We start from the raw sequence: 22,415 nt of genomic DNA on the forward strand, positions 1-22,415 counted from the left end.
CCCAGTGTGCCCTCTCTGAAGGTGGTGGGCACCCACATGGTTGGTAAACACTGCCTGAGTCACCACTGGCCGCAGCCCCTGCTCCTCTCCACACAGTTCCTGTCTGGGAAAGCCTGCCACTCGCCCGTGACGAAGAGCCGCCCCCGACAGTTGCCAGGGACGTGTGGGCACGTCTCAGGGTCTCACAGCAGCCCTTTCCTCCACAGATAAGCTGTGGCATCTGTTTGTTCTTTAGAGAAGTATATGCAGTGGACACGAGATTTGAAGAAGGAGGTGGGTAGTGCTTGTGTGTAGCAGAGGGCTCCTGTGTCCTTGCGTGGGGCCAGTTAAAGCCTAGTAATTCACCTTCTCCGTAACACCTGGCTGTTTGTCCTTACACTTGTCTCTCATGGTTTTCATATCACGTTCCACTTAGAGCTTGCGCCAAGCCTTCACCCACTCACTCCCATCTTTCTCCTGGGATCCTGCTGCGTCTTGGAACCGTGGTCATCACAAGTGCTACAGGTGCCATAACTTCTTTTTGCATCTCTGAGATCTCTCCTACTAGGTCTGTCACGTAATTGTTCACTGTTTGAGTCTTACTTTAGCCTGCTCTCTGCCCACCACCTTATTAGACCGTGGAAATAAGCCCCAGAAAGAGATTGGCCCCTGCCCTCTCTGAGGCTGACCGTCTCGTCTCCCTTGGCCCCTGTTCCTGTACTCTCTGACCGTGCCTTTGCTGCCCTGTGCCCTGCTTCCTCTTCCTCTTTCCTCTGCCTGCCTGTGAGTGTGCTGTGTGGTCTGCCCTTTTGCTGCTCCTCTTAGCCCTTCCTGGGGCTAAGACCTTCTTCCCTCATAGACAAAAATAGAGAACTTCTTGCCACAGATCCTGTTCTGCTGAATGCCAGACCCACATGTCTACCAGGCTACTGGAGTGCTCCGTTTTCAAGGCAGAGCTCACCTTTCTCTCCCCTCTTCCCACGCCTCTGCTTCTTTTCGTAATATGCCATTCTCTCAGCTCCTGGGAGCCTTATGACAGCTTGAACCCTTCTCTCCTCTGCCATCCACAAGTTCTCTCCATGTTTGTCTCCACTCTAATGATTTCACGCCTTTAGTGGGTTGGCTAGTGGCTGCCCAAGCGATATATCCACATTCTAATCTCTAGAACCTGTGAATGTGACATGATTTGGAAAAAGGCCCTTTGCAGGATTCTTCCGGGCTCTGCAGCTGTCTATAAACCTGTGCTCCTTGACCTCCTCTCTGGGCCTCCCCTCGGCCTGAAATAGGGACGGTGTTCCCAGTTTACAGTGATTACAGGTATATTATCTTGTTTGATCTTCTTGAGTCCAAAGGCAGGGTTCTCTGCCTTTCTCTTCCCCCTCACTCCTGGGTCTGGAGATGTTCAAGGCTGTGTGCACAGCAGCTACAAGTGCGGTCCTTGGAGATAGGTCTGGGTTTAAATCCTGGTTCTCTCACTCAGTAGCCGAGGGCCTTGGACAGATTATTAACCCCTCTGAGCTTCAGCTCCCTCTTCTAAGAGATGGGGCTGGTGGATTGTTGTGAGGAATAGGTTATGCAGGAATGCCTAGCACGGATGCCTGACACTGTTTGCTTTGTAATTGGAGAGACGCTCAGCCTCCACAGTGAGCACTCAAGCCGGGCCTAGCCCAGGAGCTCTGACTCAAATCCAACCCCCCTGCTCTGTCGTCCTGCCCCAGTGTTCTTCACCTGTGAGCTGTGCCTGGTGCTAGCCGGGGAGCAGGAATGTGATGGTGTGGTCGTTTAGGAGAGTAAACAGGACATGTGTGTCCCTGGGGTGGTATGACAAAGTAATTAAGGATGTGGACTCTGCAGGTAGACCAGGGTTCAAATTCAGGCCCTGTGACCCTACCTCAGTGACCTTGGGGAAGTGTTCTTTGCCTTTCTGAACCTCACCTTCCTCATCTATAAACTGGGAATAACAGTGGTACACACCTTAGAAGGTAATTGAGGGAATTAAATGAAAGAATGCTCATAAAGCCTTCAGCACGTGCCTGATTCTTTGTAAGCACTTAATAGATTTTATTAGAAATCACCAGCTTCCACTGTGGAGAGGAGTAGGTACATCGAGGAGTTCCTGAGCCTCTGGGAGGCACAACTGCAGGAAGGCTGGTGCCCCTGGAATTATGTAATGGGGACGGAAGTAAGAACCTTTCCGATGTCGCCTCTTCCGTGAAGTCATGACTCTTCCCCTGAACTGCACAGAGCGCTTGCCATTCTTCAAACCCAGAGCTCTCGGTATTTCTCTTGTGGGGCTTGTCATAGTCTTTCTTGTATTATGGTTATCCTTTACACCACTGTATACCCCCTGGGAGCAGGATTGGGCAAACTACTGGATTACTGGAATTCAACCTTGGGATTTAGCTGCTGATATGGTCAACCCACTGGTAGCAAACCATAGAGGCCCTCTGGCTCCTGACCCCCACTTCTGGTGAGGCTTTTTACGATGGCTCTGAAATACAGGGTGCCTCCTTCCAAAGAGCTTTCCACTGTGTACATGGGACTTGAAGTGACTCCAGAAGTCCTAGGCATTGCCACTGTTGAAATCTGTCACTGCCTCTCTACCCAGCAGGGGCCTTGTTTGGATGAGCCACGCATCAGAAGGAAACACAGGTTTACTGCCAAGGTCACTGTAAGTCTAAGTCTTGGGGCTGGCATTTGAGGTTTGGTTGAGGGGTGCCTGGCTGGCTCAGTTAGGTGTCCGACTCTTGATTTCAGGGCAGGTCAAGATCTCACGGGTCATGGGATTGAGCCCCACATTGGGTTCTGCGCTGACAGAGAGAAGCCTGCCTGGGATTCTCTCTCCCTCTTTCCCTGCTCCCCCTCTGCTCATGCACGCACGTGTGTGCACACGTGCCCTCTCTCAAAGGAAATAAAATTAAAGAAAAAAAAAAAAAAGAAACAGTAACTATGTACATTCTTAATACTGAGTGTTAAGAATCTCCTCTGGAAAACTCCAGAATAACCCAGTGGACTTGTGACTGTGTCTGTAACTGCTTACAGGACATCTGCACCTGAGGGTCTCTAGAGGTCCTGAAACACAGCGTGCCCCAAAAGGACCCCTATGTTTTTTGCCAGACCTCCTCTTCCCACAGTCCTTGCCTTATAGGGAGCGTCCCCATGCCCCTGGTCACCTGATGGTTGCCCTCCATTTTTTCCCTCTCAGTCACCAAGTCTTGTTGACTCTTCCTTCTAAATATCTCTTCTGCTTTTTGCCCTAATGTCAGATGACACTGGTGCTGCCTCAGCTTGGGGTTGTTGTTTGCATTGAATTTTCAACCTTCTGTGTCCTCACGTTTTGGGAGTTTTCTTTCATAAATAGAATGTGACTGGATTTAAAATTTTAAATCAAATCTGAAAATCTGTCTTAAATGAGTATAATTTATTTACATTTTTGGTATTTGACTTAAATATATTATGTTTTTAAGTACTTTCTGTATACCTTCCTTTTTTGCCTGTTTTTCTCCTTTCCTGTCTTCTGTTAGATTGCTTTAGATTTCTTTATTCCTTTTACTGGTTTGACAATTCTACATCTTGGTAGTCCTGGCTGGCCCAGTCAGAATAGCATGTGCCTCTTGAACTCAGGGTTGTGAGTTTGAGCTCCACATCGGGTGTAGAGATTATTTTTAAAAAAATAATATACTTAAAAAATATATACATTTTATTTCTCTTCTTACTCCCACATCCCCCCCATCATTTTACTTTGAAAATACATGAAAATAGTATAGTGAATACCTATACCCTTTTTACTTACACTTAGTTAATATATTTCTCTCTCTACCTCTATATGCTTTTGCTTAGAACCATTTGAAGTAAGTGCGGATTTGTTTTTCATTTTCTTGTTCAGGATCTGGTGTGCTACTTCTATCCACTTTTTGAAAAAAAATCTTTTTATGTTGGAATAATTTTAGGTAGATTTAAATTTAGAGAGTTTCTGTATCCCTTCACCCACCTTCAACTAATGTTAACATCTTACATTTAATTCTTTTCTAAACTCTGGGAAATTCTCGGGGGTGCCTGGCCAGCTCATTTGGTTGAGCATGTGACTTTTAACCTTGGGGTCATGAGTTCAAGCCCCATATTGCGTGTGGAGCCTACTTAAAATATAAAAATAAGTAAAAATAAAATTTTGGGAAATGCTCATGTATCTCTTTGGTTCTCTCCCATTTTCTCTACTCTGGCCTTCTGGAACTCCTCTTAGATATATGTTGACCATTCTACCATCCAAGCTTCTGCGTCTGTATTTTCTGTACTGCTTTGTCTCTTTAATGATCTAAATGTTCTCATTTCATAGTCTCAGATTGTTTTATTATTTCTGATTCTTGGGATGATAACTACTCTTTTTTGGTCTTATGCTTGTCCCTCTTGGTAGTTTATTTCCTTGTGTGGTTTATAACTTGAGTTGTGGGACAGGTGGGTGGTTCGGTCGGTTAAGCGTCCAACTTCTGCTCAGGTCATGATCTCACGGTTCATGAGTTCGAGCCCCGCATCAGGCTCTGTGCTGACAGCTCAGAGCCTGAAGCCTGCTTCCGATTCTGTGTGTGTCTCTCTCTCTTTCCCTCCCCTGTTCATGCTCTATCTCTGTCTCTGAAAAATAAATAAATGTTATAACTTGAGTTGTGAGTTCATCTTCAGGAAGGACTGTTTTATGGGTAGGTTTTGTGTCCTGGGTTGTGAAAGTATCCATAAAAGCAGTTTGCTTCTGGTGGGGCCATGGGTGCTTGAGTGGTCCTGGCTCAGTTTTTATGTTCATTTCTCAGTTTGGCACCTCTTCCCCCACCCCCTTGGTACAAAATCAGATTCATATCCATGGGCGGAACTGCTTAGTAGTGTAGCTTTCTAGGTGACCTCCTTCCCTCCAATAGAGCCTTGGAGAAATTGCTAGCTTCTTGTGGCTTTCCTGAACTAGGCAGTCCTTTGAGGCTCTTGGTATTGGGGCTCACAGCCACAGCCAGCTATTCAAACCACTTCAGATGTGGGTTCAAAAGTCCACGGGTCATTTTGGTGTCCACTCCACTTACTGTTCATGTTTCCATTTTTCTTGTGATTTCTGGCATATGGGTTTTTTTTTCCTTTTTCTTTAAAAAAATTTTTTTTAATGTTTTATTTATTTTTGAGAGAGAGAGTGGGGGAGAGGCAGAGAGAGGGAGAAACAGAATCCGAAGTGGGCTCCAGGCTCTGAGCTGTCAGTAAAAAGCCTGACGCAGGGCTCAACCTCAGAAGCCACGAGATCATGACCTGAGCCAAAGTTGGATGCTAACCCGACTGAGCCACCCAGGCGCCCCATCTTTCTTTCAAATTTGGGTGTATTTTTAAGGATATTTTTGTCTAGTATTTTATCTAGTATTTGTATGTGACTGTAGTGGGAAGGGGAAGCTCTTTCACAATAATTCAGTATACTACATTGCCAAAAGTTCAAGTCCAAATTCTAGCATAGTGTGTGAAGCCGTTTATGATCCAGCCGCTGTGTACCTGTCCTGCATAAGCTTAGCTCTTAAATTTTATACCAGCAAATTGAACTCTTTGCACCCCATGTACTGTGATGTTTGGAAGCTTAGATTTTAGAGTCCCAACTGTTTGTTTTGGAACCTGTCTTCATGCTTTTGTAACTTGTGATTTCAGACAAGTTTCTAATCCTCCCTGCCTCCAGTTTTCTCATCTGTAAAATAGCAGCATCTGGCACACAGTAACCTCATCCCCGTTAGCTCCCTCCGTGGTTGCGCTCTCCACTAGGCCACACTGTCCGACTTCTGCACCTTTGCACATGTTCGTTCCTCCCAAGTAGTGCTCGTCTCCCCTTGACTTCCTTCCTTGATCCCCCTCGACGGAGTGGCCGTTACTCTTTCTGTGCTTGGGGTCTCTCTCTGTAGAAATTATCGCTCTGTGGGTCATTGCTTATTTATGTGTCTCCTTACCAGACTCTGAGCCCCTTGAGAACAGGGTCTTATTTTTCTTGGTGTTTGAAGCTCGTGGCATTCTGTCTGTCACTTGGTGTCTGTGTTCAGTATTGCCCGTGGAGTTGAACTATATTGAATTTCTCTGGTTGAATAGAAGCAAGCTGGGAGTGGTAAGAGATGCAAATGCAGAGAAAGAGAGAGAGTAGAAAGTTTGTCTTTTTGGCAAGTTTTATGCCAAGTTGATGGAAGTGTGACTGGGACACAAGGTAGCAGTTCTCAGTCTAGCTGATAGTGCCAGAGACTTAAAGCAAGACAGCAGCCAGAAAAAGCCACGAAATCCTGCAAAATTGAAGCAGTTTCCGGCCTTAAGGATGCATGCCCACATTCTGTCCCCAAACTTGGCTTCTCCAAGTGCCAGGCAGAGGAGCACAAACTAATTATAATCCCTAGTGGACCCTAAGAACCTTTAATTTTAGAATAAGGCTGTATTTCTGAAAGGGACAGTTGCTTTAGGAGTGGATGATTCCATGTGCTGGGGCTTCCAAAGGAGGCCAGGGTGTTAAATCTCAGTAGCTTGGTGTTGAGAGCTACAGGTCACCTACACCCATGACTTACAGCCCACTTCAGGTCTCTACCCCACGGAGAGTTCAGCAGCTGAAAGGGGTGGGTTGGATACACCTGGGATAGAGCTAAACAAGTCCTATGCCAGCCCTCTTTAGCTTTGCCCATGTTCTCTGGACTCATGGGACTCCAAAACAGGAATCGTTTCAGAAGTGAAGGGAACTTGTTCTTTGAAGATCCCCAGAGGGTGTCCAGCAGACAGTCTGGTGGGAGTGATGAACAATGAATGACAGCACTGATTCTCCATCCGCTTCACTGTGGTTTCAGGAATCAGCTTCAACTCAGGTAGGCACAGTGCTAGGGGTTGGCAGACAGCTTAGCCAAAACCCGCGGTTTCGTTAGTTCTTTCCTGATGACTCCCAGTCTGTAGCTGTGAATTCAGCACCTGTGTGCTCACTTCCGTGTCGGGCACTCTTGCTGAAGACACCAAAACAGTAATAACACAGCCGCTCTCCTTACAGTCTAGTTGGAGAGAATTTCTAGCACGCAGGAAGCTGCTGCCATCCGTGCGAGACGAATTCTGAGTGATGCTGCTCTATGCAAATCTGCCCCTCTTAACAGCCTGGTACTCTTGCTCAAAAGGAGCTCTTCTCTTTGTGAGGGTTAGACCATCTGTTTTTTTCTTGGATGATTTGTTAGCACTGTTACTGTTTGGTCTCAGATTACTAGGACCACCTTTTATGTTTCTGAGGCATGGCCCCAAATGTGTCCTTATGAACTTTTCCTTCCTTCCATTTCTTTAAATACTGACAGGTTGGTTAGTTGTACAATGGCACTTGGCTGGTCTCCTGGGACAGATCACCAATCAACAGTTGCTACTTTTGAGGCATCAAGGTTTTTCCTGTGGACTCTCAAGATTGTTTCTTTGCCTTTTCTAGTCTGACTCCATCTTTCTAGCAGACTACATCTCAAAGTGATTGTTGAATCAGGATCTCTGGGAGTGGGCCTTGGAATCTGTTATTGAGGATTGGAGGAAAATTGAGCAAATTGAGATCTAAAGCAGTTATAGATGGATTTATGGATAGGAACTCCAAGTGGATTAGGTGGTCTGTAGTCTCAGGTAGTTGTGGAAGCTCCACTACATCATAACGGACCCAAGCTCCTTCCAGTTCCTTGCTCTGTCATTCTTAGGGTGTGGCTGTTGTTCTCATTGCCCAAAATGGCTGCCATGGATCCAGCTATCACATCCGCATTCCAGGCAGTAGGATAGAGAAAGAAAGAGGGAAGGGTGACATCTCTCCTCCCTTCCTTTTAAGGCTACTTCAGGAAAGTCGTCTGCCTCTACCACTTTCCGTGACTGACGGGAAATTATTTAATATCTCAGAGCCACAGTTACCTCATTTGTAAAATGGGCATGGTAACGCTTACCTCAGGGGGGTGAGGATTAGAGAGAATCACCCAGTGTGTGGCATAATGCCCAGCCCACGGCGAGTGCTAACTAACTGGTGACTGCTGTGGCAGCACATCTTGACACCACTCCCTTTCCCTTCTTCTCCGTGGTCTCTACCCTGCCCGTCATCTTCCCCTTTCCTTTTCTCTGACATGCTTTGCCCTCTCTTCCTACCCTGCCTTCCCCCCACATCCCTCTCTTTTCTGCCCCTCGTTTTCCTGCTCGCCCTCCTGCTGCCGTCTTTTATTATCTTCATCCTCTGTTCCACCACCTTGTCCTACCCTATCCTTGTATTGTTTCCATCCCTCCGTCTGCCTGATGTCCCTAATTAGCGGCAAACTATTGTTATATTACAAAGACCAGAAAGGTTAGAGGTGGTGACTGGCCTTTGAACTGCAAGTCCGCGATGAGTAATTTAAGAAAACATGTTTAATTGGTTTATTCATGAGTCAATTGCCGGTTACATTTGGCAGTTGGTAAGCAGAGATCAGAAATAGCAGTGGCTTAAACCAGCAGAAGTTTATTATCTGTTAGGGTTTTTTTTTTTTTTTTTAATTTATTTGTTTTGAGAGAGAGTGCGCGCAATAGGGGAGGGGCAGAGAGAGAGAGGGAGAGAGAGAGAGAGAGAGAGAGAGAGAGAGAGAGAGAGAGAGAATCCCAAGCAGGCTCCGCGATGTCAGCGCAGAGCCCGATGCAGGGCTCAAACTCATGAACTGTGAGATCATGACCTGAGCTAAAATCAAGAGTCGGAGGCTTAACCCACTGAGCCAGCCGGGCGCCCCTCTGTTAGGTTGGGTTCAAAGAAGTCCGGGGAAGGCAGTCTAGGACCAGTCTCCGTCCTGCCATCCTTAGTGTATGGCTTCCAACCCCAGGGCTGCATCACAGTCTAAGATGACTGCTAGAGCTCTAGCTATTGAGTCAGGTTTCCAGGAAGGAGGGAGGGTATGGCAAGACAGAAAAGACATACATACGCCAAGCTGTCTTTTCTCCCTCTTAAGAAACTTTCTTGGAAGTCCCACTCAATAGCTTGCACTTCCTTCATTGGCCTCCCATCGCTGCAAGGGAGGCTGAGAAGTCTTTTAACTGGACACATTGCCACCTGAAGTAAAATTGGGATTGTGCGACTAAAGGGGAAGGGGAGAGAAGATATTGGGTTAACAACTTGTGAGGAAGGTCTGCCATGAATCATTCAGCATTACTTTATTACCTGCGGTCTGTCTGCTAGTTATTAGGACCAGGGAGTCCCCATTCCAGAGGGGAGACATAGAACATAGACAAGTACAGCAGAGAGTGAGGGTGGTGGAAAGAGAGGAGTGGCGTGGAAGAAGGCATGAGGAAGCACACCTCACACTTCTGCCCGCCCCCCCCCCAACACACACACACACACACACACACACACACACACACACACACCAGTCTCCGGAGTTTATCACACCAACGCACTTCGCTGCCGCTTGGTTCTTCTGTGACCTCTCCTCTGCTCTCTCCCTTTTATTGCTGTCATCGTTGTTGCTGGAGGTTTTTTTTTTTTTTTTTTTGCCCCTTCGTTCTGACCCCAGCAATATCCCCTAGGACCTGAGCTAGTGGGAACAGTTGGTGGCCTAGTGGGGACCTCTGGGCTGAGGCCACACGTTTGAAGAGCCAAGTCGCAGGCCCATAGGCAGTTAGGGGCTGGCGGCAGGAATGCATCCTGCTCTTGCACAGGTTGTAGTCCTGCCCGGAGACATTGCTCCAGGAACGGGGTCGTCATCCGGAGGGGTGTTCCTCATCAGGTACCCGGCATCGGCTGTGCTGTGCTGTCCCTGACAGCTTGTCATCAAAATGAAACCTTGAGAGCAGTAAAATCCTTCTCCAGGTCCCATTAGATAGGCATGAGTATTTTAAGTAATCAGGAGTCTCTTTGACCTGTGGTCTCTTTGATTTTGATCTCAGGAGCACCAATTGCCCTCCCTCCTCCTCCTCCTTGTCCTTGCCCTGTTCCCTTTGGGGTGTCAGGGAGGTAACAGGAAGCTTACTGCAAACATTTTTTTAAAGGTACATTTCAGCCCTTAAGGATTTAATCTTTCAAGGAAGACTGATGGGTTAAAAGGTTATTATTTATGACCTAGTACACTCCTTATGAGCTTGACTGTGACCCTGGGCAAGTTATTTAGCCCTCCTGTCCTCGGTTTCCTCATCTGTCAAATTGTAATCCTGGTTGTTACAGAGATTAAGGGGCACGTGGGAAGCACTTGGTACACACGAGTTCTTAGTACTGCTCTTACCCACTCTGATTGGACTTCTAGATTGGGGCCAGAGTGTGGGAGGCCTTGGATGCCCCATTAAGGAGTTGGATTTTATTCTTTTGGCACAGTGAGCTGCAGATTTATGGGCGGGGTTTTAACAGATCATGTCTGGGCTTAAGAGTGTCACCAGCAGGAGCAGGGAGGCTGGACTGAAGCAAGGGAGTGTCTAGAGGGAGTTCCAGGTGGGGGTGTGCAGGGCCTGAGCCACAGCACAATCACGGAAAGGGGGCGATGGGTGGTTGGAAAGTCAGGAACGAGGGAAGACCTGATGATGATGTTTTAGCCTGTGTGGCACAACGGCGTCCCGCTGACTGGTACCAGGAGCATCTGAGGAGCTGCAGGTGGAGGTTGCAGGAGAGGAAACAGCACTTGACGCCTGCCAGGTAGTCTGCTGGGCACGAGGGACGGGGCCGCCTCAGGCTTGGGGCAAAGATCACTGTGTTTTTAGACACGTGATGAGGCCCTGCAAGGCCTCGTGTGGTGTTTAGGCAGTCAGTAGGTGAGAGGCCTGAACAGACATGTAGGATGTGGTCACAGTGTGTGAAAACGGCGGTGATATTTTGTGTGGTGAGCAGAGAAGCCAGCCAGGCACAAGACCAGGGAGGAGTGTGTGTGACAGAGGGTCATCATTTCAAAGGTTGGTGAAGGGAAGGGCAAGCAGCAGTGTGTGTGTGTGTGTGTGTGTGTGTGTGTGTGTGTGTGTGCACGCGCGCGCACGTGCAATCCCTAGGAAGGCTCGAAAGAGAGGCAGAGCCTGGATCAAGAAGGACCTCGTGTGGGGCGCCTGGGTGGCGCAGTCGGTTAAGCGTCCGACTTCAGCCAGGTCACGATCTCACGGTCTGTGAGTTCGAGCCCCGCATCGGGCTCTGGGCTGATGGCTCGGAGCCTGGAGCCTGTTTCCAATTCTGTGTCTCCCTCTCTCTCTGCCCCTCCCCCGTTCATTCTCTGTCCCAAAAATAAATAAAAAAAAAAAAAAAAAAAAGAAGGACCTCGTGCAACACAGCCAAGAGCTTGGGTTTGTTCATTTGGTATGTGGACTTTTTGGATCTTGGGAGCTCATTAAGGAGGTGAGGGGATAGCTTCAAGGTTAAGATCTCAACCAAGAGCTCACCCAAACATAAACCAGGAAGGTGATAAGGGACTCTGCCTCACTGCTAACCTGGCAGCTGGAGTTTGTTGATTGACCCGGAGAGTCCTGTAACTCCTCAAGGTCAAGGGTGAGGCTTAAGAATGGGCAGCCCTGTAGATGGGAGAAACAGAGATAGGCCCTTGCAGAGAGGTTGCTGCAATGTTTCTCCCTCCACCTTCAGGAAGCCCTGCTTCTATTGTATGGCTCTCAGAGCTGGGAAGACCAGCAGCCCCCTGGGGGCCCTTGTCCTTCTGCCTTCTCCCTTGGGTTGCTTCTCCCAACCTTGGGTTTGCGTATTTGTCTGGAGGTGGGGGAGCCAGCCTCCTCATCCCCCACCCTGCCCCGGGCCAGATCAGTTTGAACCACGTAGCAGGGTGGGCAGCTTTTTTTTTTCCCCACTGTGGCCCCAGACTCACTGCTCCCCCTGTGGCCCTAGGCTCTCATCTCCCAGCCTTTGGCTGCTAAGCAAAAGTGGAATTGTGTCAGGTTGTTGCTCCTTATGAGGCCTCAGGGGGACTCTGGGTGAGCTCACAGGCTGTGGTCAGCTCTCTGACCTGTACTGAAATTCTGCCTCCAGCTGTTTGCCCTTGACTTCTGGAGCCTGAGTTCAGGTGTCAACAGGCTGCCCTCAGTTTTACCCTCAGGATGAACTGTAGTCATTTTACCTTATTTTTATGTTAAAATGTCTATTAATACAAAAATAATCCATGGACAGATGAGACAATTCTGTGACAAAAAGTGACTGACTGGCTGTAGGACTGCAGCTTCTCTCCCAAAGGGTGCAGGGTGATCAGTGTCCGGTGCATTCTTCCACAATTTTCCGTGCACATATTCAAGTGTATATGTATGTTTCCTCTTCCCCCTCCTGTTTCCCTGTGACAGTGGGGAGCACACCAAATTGTTTGTGGACACCTAGTTCTTCCCTTAAGTGTGTCTTTGAAATCTTTCCACATCAACATACACAGATCCACTGCATTCTTTTTTTTTAAATCTTTTTTTGTTGTACATATGATGCATGTATAGTTTAGCCAATAATTTTCCAGCACTCACATAACTAGACTTTAAAATGCCTTAGATCTGTCAAGTGAACTGTGTCTTATAAAACATCCTCGCAGCTGCTTTCTGGTGTGATCCTCGTCGTCCTACGAGGAAGACAGGCCAGGAGACGTTTTCTGCAGCTCAGGATACTCTGTGAACAGTGAGGAGGTGAGAGAGGTTGGTTCTCCTTAAAGAAGAATAAAACAGTGTTTCTCCTTTGAGCGACTCCACCTGTTTGGGGAGTAGAATCCAGAGGTACACGCACATCTACCCAGAAGGGACAGGCGAAGCAGCCTCTGCGGGATGAATGTGGTGGGCAGTGGGTGCCGTGGGGGTGACCTTCCCCAAAGGGGATGGGTCTTGAGCCAAACTTTTAAAAAAGAGGGAGGTAGGAAGGATTTTGATACAAAAGGGAGGGCTGAGGTGCCTGGCTGGCTTAGAGGAGCGTGCGACTCTTGATCTTGGGGTCAGTGGGTTCAAGCCCCATGTTGAGTGTAGAGATTACTTAGTAAATTTACATTTTTTTTTTTTTTTTTTTACAATGGAGGGCATTTCAAGCAGGATAGCAGCACAGGCAGAGGCATGGAGATGCAAACACGGCCGAGATTTGGGGTCCCTAGGCACTCTTGCTTCCTGGTCTCATCATTCATTGAGCACATGTTCACATGCCTGCTCTGTGCCCAGCACTTTTGAGGTCCAGAGAACAGCAGGAACAACTCCATGGGCTCTCAGACTCCAACCGAGAGATGCTGGATGCATGCCACGCAAAACTAGTTGATGTTGGTAGAGGTCAGACTAGCAGTTACCTCTTACTGAGGGCACTGACTGGGAAGGGGCATGAAGAACATTCAGGGGTGCTGGAAACGTTTGGGATCTTGAGCTGGGTAGTGATTTTGTGGTGATATATAAACATAAGACTTCATGGGGCTACATACTTAAGATTAACACAGACCGCACCATCGAACCGTGAGCACTCCTGTTATAGAGCAAGGAAACAAGCAAATAAATAAATAGCATATCCCCAGAATAAATAAATGAGTAAAATACAACAGTTAGAAAATGTAGGAAGGGCTGTGCTTGAGGAAATACAGGGCCGTTACGAGCGCGTTGCAGGAGGCTTATCTGAGAAAGTGTTCTTTCTATACACTGAGATTTGAAGGATGAGCAGGTATTAGGTTAAGAAGGGAGTGAGGTGTCCCAGGTAGAAGGAACAGCCTGTGCTGAGAGCCAGAGGCAGAGATAGCCTGGTGTCCTGGAACGTTCTAGGTGAAGAGAGTATAGCATTTGGGAGGGATGAGAGATGAGATTTCAGACCCTCCCCCTCTCTCACTGCATTGTTTCAGAAGCCCTCTAGTGAGTCTTTCAGCCTCTCTCTGCTCTTAAAGGCATTCAGACCAAAGCACCTCTTTGATTATACCTTCCCCCTTGCCTCAAGGCTGGCCATATTGGGGCCCTTTATCTGTCCATCAAAGATGGTGGACTCCCCAGCCAAGGGGAAGCTCACTGTTCCCAGATGTGCTCTGCGTTTTCATCTGCCTTACCTGGCTCACCTTGGCCTTCCCTCAGAGTGCCTTTCCCAACCTTCTGGCCCTGTTGAAAGAAGGGCCATAACAACTACTCCAAAACCATCCCTGTTTCTCCCGAGTTGGAAGTATTTCTTCCTCCCATATGTCTCCCTCCTGTGTGGCCTCCACCACATAGTTCTTTGTGTGCTCACTGTCTTCAAGGGGAGTCTTTGTCTTACTCTTTTGGCATCTCCCCCTATAGGAGTCTGGGTCAGTGCTGGTGCGCGTAGTTCCCAAATCAGTCCCATAAATGATTTTTTAATTGAAGGGCTCTGGCTAGAGGCAGGTGGAAGGTTACCATGGGGTCATAGCAAAGGCTGCCTGGAAACGTGTCAAGTCTCTGGTGCTTCCTAACTCCTGACAGTTACTCTTCAGGATTTAGGAACAAGGAATTGAATTTCCCGGGGATTCCCCAAATCATGTTATTCTGTATCTTTCATAACACTTCATTTATGAGTTTTATGATTTTTTTTTTAAATTTTATTAAGTGTTTGGGGTGCCTGGGTGGCTCAGTTGGTTAAGTGTCTGACTTTGGCTCAGGTCATGATCTCATGGTTTGTGAGTTCGAGCCCCGTGTCAGGCTCTGTGCTGACAGCTTGGAGCCTGGAGCCTGTTTCAGATTCTGTGTCTCCCTCTCTCTATACCCTACCCCTGCTCACAATCTCTCTCTCTCTCTCTCCTCTCTCTCTCAAAAATAAACATTAAAAAATTTTTTTAATTTTATTAAATGTTTCACTTTAATTCCAGTATAGTTAACATACAGTGTTATATTAGTTTTAGATGAACAATACAGTGATTCAACAGCTCTGTACATTATTCAGTGCTCATCAAGATAAGTGTACTCTTTAATCCCCTTCACCTGTTTCACCCATCCTCCACATTCCCCCCCCCCCCCCCCCACCACCTCCTCTCCGGTAACCATTAGTTTGTTCCCTATAGTTAAGAGTCTGTTTCTTGGTTTGTCTCTCTCTTCTCTTTTTCTCTTTTATTCGTTTGTTTTGTTTCTTAAATATCACATATGAGTGAGATTGTATGGTATTTGTCTTTCTCTGAATGACTTATTTCACTTAGCATTATACTCTCTAACCCCATCCATGTTATTGCAAATGGCAAGATTTCATTCTTTTTTATGGCTGAATAATATTCATGTGTACACACACACACACACACACACACACACACACACAATGGAGTATTACTCAGCAATCAAAACAAATGAAATCTTGCCCTTTGCAACTATGTGGATGGAACTGGAGGGTATTATGCTAAGTGAAATAAGTCAGTCAGAGAAAGACAAATACATGATTTCACTCACATGAGGAATTTAAGATACAAAACAGATGAACATAAGGGAAAGGAAGCAAAAATAATATAAAAACAGGGAAGGGAGAAAACATAAAAAGACTCATAAATATAGAGAACAGAGGGTTGCTAGAGGTGTTGTGGGAGGAGGGAAGGTCTAAATGGGTAAGGGGCATTAAGGAATCTACTCCTGAAATCACTGTTGCACCATATACTAACTTGGATGTAAATTAAACAATAATAAATAAACAATAAATACATTAAAAATAAAAATAAATAAAACCTCTAGGTTTGACAAAAGAAAAAAAAAAGAAGACATGGGCAAAAAATTGAACAGATACTTCACCAAAGAAGATAAACAGATTAAAGTCAGCACCAAAAAAAGATGCTCAACATCCTTAGTCATTAGGGAAAAGCAAATTAAAACACAGTGAGATACCACAACATACCTATTAGAATGGCCAAAATGAAACAAAAAGTGACAGTACCACGCAGAGAAGCTGGAATCTCATACATTGTTGGTAGGAATTCAAACTAGCACAGCCACTTTGGAACAGAGATTGGCAGTTAAACACATTCTTACCATAGATTCAGCAATTCACTCCTAGGTATTTACCTAAGTAAAACGAAAATCTAAGTTCAAACCAGCACATGAATGCTCATTCAAAATTGTCAGAAACTGAAAGCATCGTAAATGTCCCTCAACTAAAGAATGGATAAACAGGGGCATCTGGGTGGCTCAGTTGTTTAAGTGTCCGACTTCAGCTCAGGACATGATTTCATGGTTTGTGAGTTAGAGTTGAGGAACCTGCATACTGTTTTCCAGAGTGGCTGCACCAGTTTGCATTCCCACCAGCAGTGCAAAAGAGATCCTCTTTCTCCACATCCTCACCAACAAAAAAGATTTTATTTTTAAGTAACCCGTACAACCCAACGTGGGGCTCAAACTCAACCCAGAGATCAAGAGTAACACATTCCACTGTCTGGGACAGCTAGGCACCCCGAGATATTTGTTTTCAATAATTATTGCTGAGTCTGGGGAGGGTTTTTTTTTTTTTTTAAATATATATTTAGGCTACAAGTCTGTTGTGAGATACAAGATTTGCAAATATTTTCTCTTAGTGGCCTGACTTTTCATTCTGTCTATGGTATCTTTCAAAGAGCACAGTCCTTAATTTTGATGAAGTCCGATTTATCAATTTTTAATGAGTTGTGCTTTTTTTTAAAATATAATTTATTTATTGTCAAGTTAATTAACATACAGTGTATACAGTGTGCTCTTGGTTTTGGGGGTAGATTCCTGTGATTCATCACTTACATACAACAACACCCAATGCCCATCCCAACAAGTGCCTTCCTCAATGCCCATCACCCAATTTCCCCTCCCCCCACATCAACCTGCAGTTTGTTCTTTGTATTGAGGAGTCTCTTATGAGTTTCCCTCCCTCTCTGTTTGAAACTATTTTTTCCCCTTCCCTTCCCGCATGGTTATCTGTTGTTTCTCAAGTTCCACATATGAGTGAAAACATATGATATCTGTCTCTTTTCTGCCTGACTTATTTCACTTAGCATAATACCCTCCAGTTCCATCCACGTTGTTGCAAATGACAGGATTTCATGCTTTCTCATTGCCAAGCAGTATTCCATCGTATATATAAACCACATCTTCTTTATCCATTCATCAGTTGATGGACATTTAGTCTCTTTCCATAATTTCGCTATGTTGAAAGTGCTGCTATAAACATTGGGGTACCTGTGCCCCTATGAGTCAGCACTCCTGTATCCTTTGGGTAAATTCCTAGTAGTGCTATTGCTGGGTCATAGGGTAATTCTATTTTTAATTTTTTGAGGAACCTCCACACAGTTTTCCAGAGCGGCTGGACCAGTTTGCATTCTAACAACAGTGCAAGAGGGTTCCCATTTCTCCACATCATCGCCAGAATCTGTTGTCTCCTGAGTTGTTAATTTTAGCCAATGAGTTGTGCTTTTGATGTCACATCTAAGAACTTCTTGCCCTACCCAAAGTCACGAAGATTTTCTCCTGTGTTTTCTTCTACAAGTTCGTAGTTTTTTATTTTAAACTTAGATTTAGGATTCATTTCTAAATCCGTAAAAGGTGTAAAGCATAGGTCAAGGTTCTTTTTTTGCATTTGAGTTGTTTCAATTGTTTCATCCCCGTTTGTTGAGTTCTATTGAATTCCCATTCACTTCTCTCACAAATCAATCGGTCATATCTGTGTGGGTCTAAAATGAAATTTTAAAATACACAAAGCACTAATTGCTCTTTCTTATAGTCTTGATCTTTGTTTCTGGACAAATATTGCTGGCATAGAAAAATTTCTTTCATCTCGCATGGATGTTGGTTGAATCGTTAAGCATGTATCCACAAGTATCTTCAAGTTGGACGTTGAAGCACATGTTCCTTCATACAGGCTCATTTCCTTTTTTAGTGATGAAAATACTTTGCATGCCCCAATTTTGATTTAGTTATTCCCCTTACTAATTAATAATACTTTATGAATTCAGATTTTAGATCCGCTTCTGGTTTTGTGTCCTCGAATTCCACAATATTCACATCTTTTGTTTGTATTTCTTCCATGTCAAATAGTCAAACACTGGAAAATGCCAGTGAACGTTATCGGGTAGTATTTGGATAACCGTACATGCGTATCTCCTAACAAAATTAAGAGTACCACACAAAATCATGTGTCAAAATTGCCAATTTGTGCATACTATGTATATAAATATATTAATACATATTTGCATGAATGACTCCCCATTCATGGCAAACAGGGCCATAAACAGACACTTAACAGCATGGCAGTGACTACAAGCAAGGCTTGATTAGATTATGACTGCTTCTCTCCTTTGCACTCTTGTCATGGTTCCCAGATGTCAGCCTTAACCTTCAGCTGTGCCTGTTAGCTCCTTGCTCTTGCTTTGACTTGAAGTTGGTGGATTCCTTCGAACCAGTAACATCTCTAGATTGATTATTCAGCTTTAATTCTCACCAGAGGATTATCATACTTTTTCCCATTTTTCCCAGTTTCTCCAATTGATGTTTCTCAGGTTTGGGGATTCAATAAAACAGATATATTTCCCAAGAGGTGTTGAGAAGGAAATCTCATATGGGAGTATAGTCAAGAGTTCTCACAAGGCAGGACTTGATAAAAGGCAATTATAGTAGGGTTCTCTGGCGAGTAAGGTCCACTGAGTCTCGTCCATTACGGTGTCTCGGGGGCCAGGGTGGGTGCATGACCTGTGGAGAATACTCCGTGAAAAGTTGCCGGCTCAGCGAATGAGTTTCCAACTAATGGCTGTACGAAAGCAGTGTGTGAACAGTTGTGGCTGATGACGGTGGTTCAGGTTGTAGAGTTTTTGTGGAAGATGAGCTTAGAAAACTCTGAGATCCCTGTTGCGCCAAGGGATGCCTTGAATGACAGGGAAGCTTGGGTTTTTATATTCTGGACACTGGACAGAGAATTGAACATGATACAACTGAGACTTTGTTGAGAGCCATGGGGTGAGCTGAAGGCCGAAAAGCCTTTTTCTTCTCTGTTTTTTATTTAATAAAAGGTCAAAGCTGCAGGAAAGTGGAAAGACTAGTGCAATGAACATGTGTATTTCCTTCGCTAAAATTTACCAGTTGCAAATAGTTTGCTACATTTGCTTGACATTGTGTCATCAATTGTCCACATTCCATACTTGTTGGGTTATTTCCTTGTGATTAGAAGCAAGTTACCACTTTTTGGTGAAAACCCGCATAAGCAGTGAGTGCTTGCTGTTGCTTCACAACAGGAAGCATGATGGTCCCAGTTGGCCCCAGTAAAGGTGATACTGACTTCAATCACCTGGTTAAATTGGTGTCTATGAAGGCTGCTTTTGTGTAAAGCAGAGAATTTTGGAAGGAACTTTTCACTGATTTGTTTCTCTGTCAGTTGTACCTGCTATTGAGAAACATTTTGGTGTAGTCAAAAAAAAAAAAAAAAAAAAAAAAAGCCCTGGAAGCCAGGAGACTGGGATTTGAGACCAAGCTCTACAGTCATCTCTCCCCCAAACTATAGACAAGTTACATCATCTCCCTGGGCTGAGCAGTTGTACATAAAAGGAAATAGATACTCAGAGAGGTGAAGCAATTTGCCCAAGGCCACTCAGCTAGGATTCACCAGCTGTTCTGTTTGGGTCAAAGCCCTGCCCTTGCCCTGAGGTGGCCAGTCATTATTATGGTGGCACCAAGCACTAGGAACTAGTGCTCAGAATCAAGCAAAACACCAGCCCTTGTAGGATCTGAGGCAAGAGGGAAGAGAGAGGTGGCTCTCTTGCCCAGTTTTCTCTCGTGCACACATGGCCTAAAAAGGCCCAGGCACCTCAGGTGAGCTGGTACGCAGGCTGTTAGGCTCTCTTTGCCACCTTTGGAATAAATGGTTCCATGTAGATGTGACAAAGGTGAGCTACTGGCCCCATTTCAGCCCCCACCTCCCAGACAGGGAAGGCTTTACGTACCTGGCCTTGGCTCATGTTGGGGTCAGTGCCCAGAGTCCCCAAATTGGCCCATGAATCCCAAGGGCAGTTTAGATGGATGGAGAAAGTACTGCCTCAGCCTGCCTGGGTTCCTGGGGGGAGGGAGGGAGGCAGGAAGGATTAATGGGGGAAAGGTGTGCAGAACCTTGCCAAGCAGGTCGCTGTGGGTGGGGAGTCACTGCCTGCGTCCTCTGGACGCCCTAGGATTTGGGTGGAGGTTCTCAAGGAGGCAGCCAGAAAGGAAGGCTGTGGCAGTGACTCTGGAGTGCTTCAGGACTGCTCTGCCGGCCCTCCGTGCTGGCAGCCCACCAGCCCACAAACTGACGTCTGTCTTCCCAGTTAGCAGCTCTCTCCAAAGCAAGTAGCACCTGAGCACTTGGTGAGTAATGTCTGTTCCTCATGCCCTTCCCCAGAGCAGTTGTTTTGAGGGAACCAGTGGCTCTGGCTCAATCAGGATATGGTTTGTCAAGGCCATGTTGTCCTATTGCTGTGGAGCTGAGAGTCCAGGAGAGTCAGCCTTCCTAAGTTCCTGCTGCTTCTCCTGGCATTGTTCATCCTCACAGGCCTCCTGGGAAGTGGCCAGATTCAGGGCAGGGCCAAAGTGGCATGACCAGGAGCAAGCTATGCCTTGTGGGCCCAGAGGGGAATTCTGGGGAGCTCTTCTACCCTGAATGATGGCCTCCCCGGGCCCTGCATCTTGGAGAGACCCCCAGGGCTCTGGCGGCCGGGTAGGCAGCAGCAGGGGGACCCCTGGAGAGAACCACATAGGGAAAGCAGTGTTTATAGACCAGACTCCCCACCATCACTGGTTGTAACACTCGGGGAACAGTGGCAGTGCTTTACTTGATTCTTTTGAGGGAGCCCCTTCTTCCTCCGGCTGGATGGGGCTGAAATCCATACCGGGAGCCTGATGTGACCTGACATGTGAGGCCTTCTGCTCTCTGAATGAATTCCCCAAGTGTCATCCATAATTCACTCCAAGCCAGGTATTTCACCATCTCGTCCTGCACACCCCTCGTCCTGGCTCTGAGTCCTGAGAAGTGAGATGACAGATTTGTGACCAGCTTTCCCACCAAGAGCCCTTGAAGGCTCTGTCATGCAGGCATGAAACCCAGAAGCTGCTGTCAAAATGATATGAGAATTGGAAGGTGAGGGCAGTTTTCTGACTCTCCAAGGTGCTTTGATGTTTAAAAAGTATGTTCTGGTGTTCCTGACATTTGAATACTTTTGTTTGATTTATTCTTTCATTCCCTCACCTCTGGCTCTCCCTTTCCTCTTTGAGAGACTTCATGCTTCTCAAATATTTGTTAAGTAGGCTCTTATCTGGGATCTTAGAGAGCAACCACATAGGTGTGCACTTGGAAAGGGAGAACAGAAAGCAAATTCTGAAAATGTGTTTTGAGATCCGGCACCAAGCAAGCTTTGCTTCCTCCAGTGTCCATATTCACCCTTAGTTCCCAAGCTGGTTTCCCGCAAGTGAGGTCCAGAGCTTTGGTTAGGGAGAAAGCAAGAAGTTTTTTGTTTGTTTTTTTGTTTTTGTTTGTTTGTCTGTTTGTTTGTTTTGAGAGAGTGCACACAAGTGGGGGAGAGGGGCAGAGAGAGGCAGAGAGAGAGAGAGAGAGAGAGGGAGAGGAAGAATCCTAAGCAGGCTCCATGCTCTGTGCAGAGCCTGACACCAGGCTTGATCTCACAAGCCTGGGATCATGACCTGAGCTCAAATCAAGAGTTGGATGCTCAACCTGAGCCACCCAGGCGCCCCGAGCAAGAAGTCTTTGAAGGAGACTCCTTGCCCTTCTCAGCTTCATTACAAAAGACATTGGTGCCTGTTTTAAAGACAATTACAACTACACACCTGTAAAAACTGCCTACCATCACACTCCTCATTCCCCCCTCCCGTTCCTGACTGTTTTTCCCTTGGCAATTGTTGTGTTACTGGGCTAATGCGTGTCTGCTCTGTCTTGTCTTAAAATTGGTGTGAGGCAGATGTGCAATGTGGCTCCTCGCGGTTTCCTTCCAGCGGTGTGTCAGGGCTGTTCTGCCATGGCGCCACGTGTGTGCCACCTGCTGCTCTTGACGACCTGCAGAGAGTTCCATGGCAGGGATGTGCCACAGTGTTGCATCTTGAGACTGACTTCTTCAGCTTTTCCTTCTTCATCTTCTCTAAAATAACGATGCCTTATGTTTGTATCATGCTTTTAAAACCTTTTTTTTTTTTTTTGCTTACTAAACAGTACATGTTCATTACAGAAGATTTTTAAATATCAGATAAACGGGACGCCTGGGTGGCTCAGTCGGTTAAGCGTCCGGCTTCGGCTCAGGTCATGATCTTGCGGTTTGTGAGTTCAAGCCCCGCGTTGGCTCTGTGCTGACAGCTCAGAGCCTGGAGCCTGCTTCTGCTTCCGTGTCTCCCTGTCTCTCTGCCCCTCCCCTGTTCACGCTCTGTCTCTTAATAATAAATAAACATTAAAAAATATTTAAAAAAATAAATAAATATCAGATAAGCAATAAGAGAAGAAATAAATTACTCCTAAGAGATAACCATTATTAATATTTCAGCATATAAATTGTATAATGCAAAGGTCTTTCACATTTAATAACTCATTCAAGCCATGCGTCCACCATTAGGAAGGCATGTGGATACTAATCCCA

General features: G+C 46.0%; 1 protein-coding gene across 4 annotated transcripts in view; it reads left to right on the plus strand.

Annotated features, from left to right (window-relative positions):
- PPARD (peroxisome proliferator activated receptor delta) overlaps positions 1 to 22,415 on the plus strand; it is an 81,347-nt gene that overhangs the window by 24,484 nt on the left and 34,448 nt on the right. Inside the window, exon 1 of one of the 4 annotated variants that reach the window (XM_058733675.1) lies at positions 19,961 to 20,145. The exons of the other annotated variants lie outside the window; for them this stretch is intronic. The gene's annotated coding sequence lies outside the window, so the exon portion shown is untranslated. Of the gene's footprint in view, positions 1 to 19,960; positions 20,146 to 22,415 lie in introns of those variants that run through there. 4 annotated transcript variants of the gene reach the window in all.

This window comes from Neofelis nebulosa, chromosome 6, assembly GCF_028018385.1.
Source record: "Neofelis nebulosa isolate mNeoNeb1 chromosome 6, mNeoNeb1.pri, whole genome shotgun sequence".
Taxonomy (NCBI): domain Eukaryota; kingdom Metazoa; phylum Chordata; class Mammalia; order Carnivora; family Felidae; genus Neofelis; species Neofelis nebulosa.